Source organism: Lithobates pipiens, unplaced genomic scaffold (assembly GCF_037356315.1).
Source record: "Lithobates pipiens isolate NorthernLeopardFrog02 unplaced genomic scaffold, aLitPip1_a1.2 Scaffold_19, whole genome shotgun sequence".
Lineage (NCBI taxonomy): Eukaryota > Metazoa > Chordata > Amphibia > Anura > Ranidae > Lithobates > Lithobates pipiens.
This window is the reverse complement of record NW_027507764.1, coordinates 542111681-542117680: the sequence shown is the minus strand read 5'-3', so window position 1 is coordinate 542117680 and position 6000 is coordinate 542111681.

Here is a 6000-nt window from a genome sequence, read left to right as displayed (position 1 = left end):
TGATATGGAGTCTCAGACCTTTTTGCCATTGAGGGAGAGAAATAGGAGTCTGAATTATTTTGGCCCATTTCCGCATATAGACATGAGAGTTTATCTTAGGCAGATTTTGATTCATGGAGGATTTTGTATATAGAAGATATGAGGCGGCCAGGTTGGTAAGGGCCTTGGGCACACAGTATTTCTAAGGCATTTGGCTTTTATAAGGATAAAGAAGGTGATATAGAGTGAAAATAATATTTAAACTGAAGGTAAGAAAAAAATAGCTTTTTGGGGATTTCCAATTTGTTTTGGAGCTCCTGAAACGAGAGCAGTTTACAAGGATGTCACAGGATGTCTGAGGTGATAAAGCTGGAAAATGCCCGCCTGTGACCATGGATACATGTTGCTGTAGGATAGGCTATCCGGAATATCCGGGTTGAAAAGTATGTTTAGGAGAGATGGGTATAGAGAAGAGAGAGAGAGAACCTTTTGTAGCATTTTTTCCAAACGGAGTAAATAACATCGGCCCCAAACATATATTTCTCAACTGTGACAAATAGGTAATTAGATCGGACCAGAGCACAGATGCACAGGGCTGGTTATTCTCAACTCCAATTCTGACCATCCGTTTGTTGCAAATCGTGTTGACCAGGAGATGGTTACTGTAAGATGGGTAGCATAGTAGTGTTTACTAATGTCAGGGGCTCCCAGCCCTCCATGAGAGTGAGGGGCAAATACCACAGTGCTAACAATCCGATGTGCTTTATTTCCCCAAATAAATTTAGTAAAGACCCTTTGAATAATTTGAAGTTGCGACATAGGAACTGCAATTGGCAAGGTTTCAAAAAGGTATAAAAATTTGGGGAGTATAGACATCTTGAGGACATTTATCCTACCTAGAAGAGACAAAGGATACTCCTCCCATTGACTTAACAGCCGATGCGTTTCCAAAATTAAAGGGGGGTAGTTAGTGTGGTATAGAGTGGAGTAAGATGTAGTTAAATATATTACCAGATATTTAAAGGAGGAGGGACACCAATGGTAAGGAAAGTTGTTTTGTAATGTAGTGAGGAATGTAGGGGGAATATGTATAGGTAGAGCTTTTGTCTTGGCCATGTTAACTTTAGAATCGGAGAGTTTGCCAAAGATATTTAATAATGTATGGAGATTGGGAAGAGAAATATAGGGTTTTGTTAAAGTTAAAAGTATGTTGTCTGCAAAGAGAGACAATTTGTATTGCCTTTGCCGTAAGGAGACTCCACTTATGTCAGGGTGTTTGCATTTGGCTTCAGCTAGGGGTTGAAGGCACAGAATGAACAGTAAGGGGGATATGGGGCACCCTTGTCTAGTACCATTACTATGGGAAAAGGGTGGAGACAAAATTGTATTTGGGAGGTAGGGCGGGAGTATAAGGCCTAGAGGGCTGACATGAATGGACCTGTAAATCCGAAACATGTGAGAGTGGCAAACATATATGGCCAGCTAAGCCTGTCAAATGCCTTCTGAGCGTCTAAACTCAGAATAAGGTCTGGGCGGGAAGTCTTATTGAGTAGGTCTATCAGGTCAATAGTGCATCTGGTATTATATCCAGCATCTCTACCTGAGACAAAACCTACCTGGTCATTATAGATAATAGGGATGAGCTTCGAGTTTGAGTCGAACTCATGTTCGACTCGAACATTGCCTGTTCGCCGAACAGTGAACAATTTGGGGTGTTTGCGGCAAATTCGGAAAGCCGCGGAACACCCTGTACGAGTCTATGGGAGAAATCTAAAGTGCTAATTTTAAAGGCCAATATTAAAGTTACTGTCCTAAAAAGTGTTTGGGGATCTGGGTCCTGCCCCAGGGGACATGTATCTATGCAAAAAAGTTTTAAAAATGGCCGTTTTTTCGGGAGCAGTGATTTTAATAATTATTACAGTGAAACAATAAAAGTGTAATAGTTCTTTAAATTTCATACCTGGGGGGTGTGAAGGGGCGCATGTTTCCCGTGCTTAGAACTGTCCCTGCACAAAGTGTAATTTCTGCAGGAAAAAAAGTTATTTAAAATCACTCGCGGCTATAATGAATTGTCGGCTCTCGTAATACAGAGAACACTCATTGAAAGTCATTGATAAAACATTTTTTTTTAAAGCGTGGGGTTCCCCCAAATTAAATTACCAGGCCCTTTAGGTCTGGTATGGATATTAAGGGGAACCCCGCATCAAATAAAAAAAATTGACGTGGGGTTCCCCCTAAAAATCCATACCAGACCCTTTATCCGAGCACGCAACCTGGCAGGCCGCAGGAAAAGAGGGGGGGGGGCGAGAAAGCGCCCCCTCCCTCCTGAACCGTACCAGGCCACATGCCCTCAACATTGGGAGGATGCTTTGGGGTCCCCCCAAAGCACCAAGTCCCCATGTTGATGGGGACAAGGGCCTCGTCCCCACAATCCTAGCCTGTGGTTGTGGGGGTCTGCAGGCAGGGGGCTTATCAGAATCTGGAAGCCCCCTTTAACAAGGGGAACCCCAGATCCCGCCCCCCTGTTTGAAATGGTAAGGGGTACAAAAGTACCCCTACCATTTTTACAAAGAAAGTGTAAAAAATTGTTAAATAAGACAAAGACACTTTTGAAAAAGTACTTTATTAAAAAAATAAAAAAAGATTCCAGCGGTGGTAATCCACTCTTGCTATCCAGCGACGGATGATCTCTGCGGGGGCCAGTGATGGCTGATCTGATCCAGCGAAGGGTGATCTCTCCCTCCAGCGCAGCGCAGTCCATGTATGGATATTTAGGGGGAACCCCACGTCATTTTTTTTTAATTTGACACGGGGTTCCCCTTAATATCCATACCAGACCTGAAGGGCCTGGTAATTGAATGTGGGGAAACCCCACGCTTTTTTTTTTTTTTTATCAATGACTTTCAATGAGTGTTCTCTGTATTACGGGAGCCTACAATTCATTATAGCCGCGAGTAATTTTAAATGACTTGTTTTACTGCAGAAATGACACTTTGTGCAGGGACAGTTCTAAGCATGGGAAACATGTGCCCCTTCACAGGCATACTATAGACACCCCCCAGGTATGAAATTTAAAGGAATATTACACTTTTATGTTTCACTTTAATCATCATTAAAATCACTGCTGCTGAAAAAACGTCAGCTTTTGAAACTTTTTATTTTGCATTGATACATGACCCCTGGGGCAGGACCCAGGTCCCCAAACACTTTTTAGGACAGTAACTTGCATAATAGCCTTTAAAAATAGCACTTTAGGTTTTGAATGTTCGAGTCTCATAGACTTTAATATGGTTCTAAAGTTCACACAAAGTTTAGGTCTGCTCGCAGGTTCTGGTGCAAACCGAACCGGGGGATGTTCGGCTCATCCTTAATAGATACGTTTAGGGATTTTAGAGGTGAGCCTATTGGCTAGAGTTTTTGTAAAGATTTTGTAATCTGAGTTGAGTAGGGTTATGGGTCTATAGTTGTCTGGTAGCGACGGGGGCTTCCCGGGTTTTGGAAGAACTGTAACAAGGGCATGCAGGAATTGAGGATGAGGGATGGTACTTTTCTGTGAGGAGGCAAAAAGGTCTATCAAATAGGGAATCAGAGTTGGGAGGAAGGTCTTATAATAAACATAATGTAAACCATCTGGACCTGGTGATTTGTGTAGTGGTAGGTCTTTAACTACTCCATCTAATTCTTCTGACATAATAGCAGGATTAAGCGTGGATATTTGTGAGGAAGACAAATTGGGTAATTTTAAAGGGTCAAAGAAGGAATTGAATTTGTCTTGGGAAAAGAGGTGTTTAGGGTCTGTGTTTAAGCAATCATATAACTTTTTATAGAATTCCCCAAATACGTTAGACATTGTTTGCGGACAATGAGTTGGGGTTCCATCATCTTATGTAAGAAACTCCCAATTTGTCTTGGGAAAAGAGGTGTTTAGGGTCTGTGTTCAAGCAATCATATAACTTTTTATAGAATTCCCCAATTACGTTAGACATTGTTTGTGGACGATGAGTTGGGGTTGCATCATCTTATGTAAGAAACTCAGGGTATGAATGGAATGGATGGGGTTTAGGCTTTGTTTATTAGCATTCTATGAGGTTTATTAGCATACTCATAGAATTTCTGTTTGGCAAGAAAGAAGGGATTTTGAGCATCTGTTCATATCAATGGATTTCGAAAGTTCGTGTAGGGAGGTGACCGTATGCAGACGTGTCACCGTAGGGGAGGTAATTAGCAATCTTTCTGCTTTGCTTAGCTGAGAAAGGATATCAAGTCTCTGTGCAGCAGAATCTCTTAGGCGGGAACCTGCTGAAATACACTGGCCTCTGAAGTAGGCCTTATGTGCTTCCTATAGGTTAGAAACATCCGCCACAGTGTGTTCATTTAATTGGAAGAAACATCTGCCACAGTGTGTTAATTTAAATGGAAGAATTCTTGAGACAGTTAAGTTTTAATAATAGGATTGTGGAGAAGGGAGTCGTTAAGTCGCCAGTGACAGGTTTTAGTAGATGAAGTGAGTGTGAGATCAGGCTGAACAGAGGAGTGGTCTGACCAGGTTATGGGGTTTAATTCTGAAGCAACTGTGGATGTCAATAGCGGGGACGTTACAAAGAGATAGATCTAATCTAGAATACATCGTGTGGGGAGGGGAGTAAAATGTAAATTGTTTATGTGTGGGGTGTTTTATCAGCCACATATCCAATAAGTTGCGGGATCTGATAAGTCTACGGAAAAAGAGGTGGATTGGTGTTCCACTTTAGCCAAAGGATTTGATGAAAATAATGTGTGTCTGTCTAGGGGAGATAATCATATTGAAATCCCCCCCCCCCCCCCAAGAATAATAAAGGGTTGAGTGTATTTTCCCAGGCGCACCCATTGATTGGTTACAAAGCCACCAGCAGCACTGAAGGTGCGTTCCAAAAGAATGTTGGACGCAGGACAGGCCAGTAGCTCAATTGCATACTGTTCAAGCTCTGGCCAGTGATCCATCCTCAAGACCCAGTAAGCCAGAGGATTTTTGGTGGGAAAGGTGTCCAAGTCTGACCTTGCCCTCTAGGTATTCCTGCACCATGTAAATCAGACACTGGCCATGGTTGCTGGAACCGATCATACCTTGGGGCTGCGGACTAAAAAATTGTCTGAACGCATCGGTCAGACGGCTACCTTCTCCACCGCTCCTTCTGGGACTGACCGAAGCCTCAGCAACACGTTATCCAGGACCAGGAGTTTGTAACCTCCCAGTCTCTGGGAACACATTGCACAGACCTTTCTGCAAGGCCTCCCGGAGATGTCTCATCCTCTGCTCCCTCTGAGACGGCAAGATAAGGTCCGCAACCTTACCCTTGTACCGTGAATCAAGGAGAGTGGCCAGCCAGTAATGGTCCCTCTCCTTGATCCGAAGAATATGAGGATCCTTCCGCAGGCTTTGCAGGATCAGGGAGGCCATGCAGCATAGGTTAGCTGAGGCATTCGGTCCGGAGTCCTCTGGGTCACTAAGGACAACATGATCCACAGCCACCTCCTTCCAGCCACATAGAAGTCCACGGGTTTCTTGGGACTGTAAATCATCCCTAAAAAACTGCTGCTGCTGATGATAGTGAGCGTTAGGCTCCATCTCCATGCTGACACAATCCTCCTCCTCCTCTTCCTGTGTGATGGGTGGGACAGCAGGAACACTGTCTGGATAAAGGGGGCCTTGAGAGGCAAGGAAGTCCTCCTCTTCCTGCCTCTGTTCTACCTCAAGTGCCCTGTCCATTATTCCATGCAGCGTATGCTCCAATAGGTGGACAAGAGGTACAGTGCCACTGTCACTACTCACCATCCTTATGGCCTCCTCAAACGGTGACAGGACAGTGCATGAATCCCTGATCATGCCCCACTGGCATGGTGAGAAAAAAAACGAGCTCCCCTGACCCTGTCCTGGTGCCGTAGTCGCACAGGTACTCATTGATGGCCCTCTGCTGTATGTGCAGCCGCTGCAGCATGGCCAACGTTGAGTTCCACCTGGTGGGCATGTCACATATAAGGCGG